This window comes from Gossypium arboreum, chromosome 13 (genome assembly GCF_025698485.1).
Source record: "Gossypium arboreum isolate Shixiya-1 chromosome 13, ASM2569848v2, whole genome shotgun sequence".
In the NCBI taxonomy this organism is placed as follows: domain Eukaryota; kingdom Viridiplantae; phylum Streptophyta; class Magnoliopsida; order Malvales; family Malvaceae; genus Gossypium; species Gossypium arboreum.
The window spans coordinates 87,480,065-87,481,075 of NC_069082.1; the positions used below are offsets into that span (position 1 = coordinate 87,480,065).

The 1,011-nt window shown below is 36.6% G+C and overlaps 1 non-coding gene across 1 annotated transcript; it reads right to left on the reverse strand.

The window, feature by feature from the left end:
• Positions 1–642: 642 nt before the first annotated feature.
• On the reverse strand, positions 643–749 carry LOC128287214 (small nucleolar RNA R71). The gene has a single exon (XR_008277910.1). It is a non-coding gene; the product is annotated as a small nucleolar RNA R71 (small nucleolar RNA).
• Positions 750–1,011: the final 262 nt, after the last annotated feature.

Sequence of the window (1,011 nt, forward strand, 5' to 3'; positions counted from 1 at the left end):
TTATTATTATTATTATTTATTAATTTACTTTTTCTTTCTCTTGACAGGTTTTTATAGTTTATGACTAGAAGAAACCCGTCAGGACCACTACGTTTTGACGAAGAAATCAATTGCACAGTTCGCAGAAACCAAAGAGAAATAAGGCAAAGCTTATGATACACTGAGAACGAGCAAGAGGATGATACTTCAACCACAACCGAGGAGATGATTGAAAATCAAGACAATTAGCTACCTCCTGCAATACTCGTTGAACTAGCAAATCAAGATCCTGCTCCTCGTACTATGTATGATTATGCTAAACCTATTTTAACAGGAACTGAGTCAAGTATAGTTAGGCCTGCTATTGCTGCTAATAATTTTGAACTAAAACCTAACACTATTCAAATGATACAGCAATTTGTTTAGTTTGATGGTTTGCAGGATGAGGATCCAGACACTCACATGGCAAATTTCTTGGAATTCTGCGATACATTTAAAATTAATGGAATTTTTGACGATGCCATTCGTCTTCGGTTATTACCTTTTTCATTGAAGAACAAAGCTAAACAGCGGTTGAACTCGTTATCACGAGGGTCAATTACCACTTGGGAACCAATGACCGAAAAATTTCTATTAAAATATTTCTCGCCGGCTAAAACAGCCAAATTAGGTAATGATATCTCTTTGTTTGTGTAGATGGACTTAGAAACTCTTTACAATGCATGGGAGAGATACAAGGATCTACTGCGAAGGTGTCCTCACCATGGATTACCTCTATGGTTGCAAGTTCAAACATTCTATAATGGTGTGAACACCTTGACAAGGCAAATGATTGATGCAGCAGCCGGGGGAACCATCAACAACAAAACACCTGAAGAGGCTTACGAATTTATTAAAGAGATGTCACTGAATAACTATCAGTGGCAAGTCATGAGGACTAAACCAACTAAAACAGTAGGAGTTTATAACGTCGATTCAGTTACTATGCTGTCAAACCAGGTATAACTTTTAAATAAAAAGATTGATGGTTTA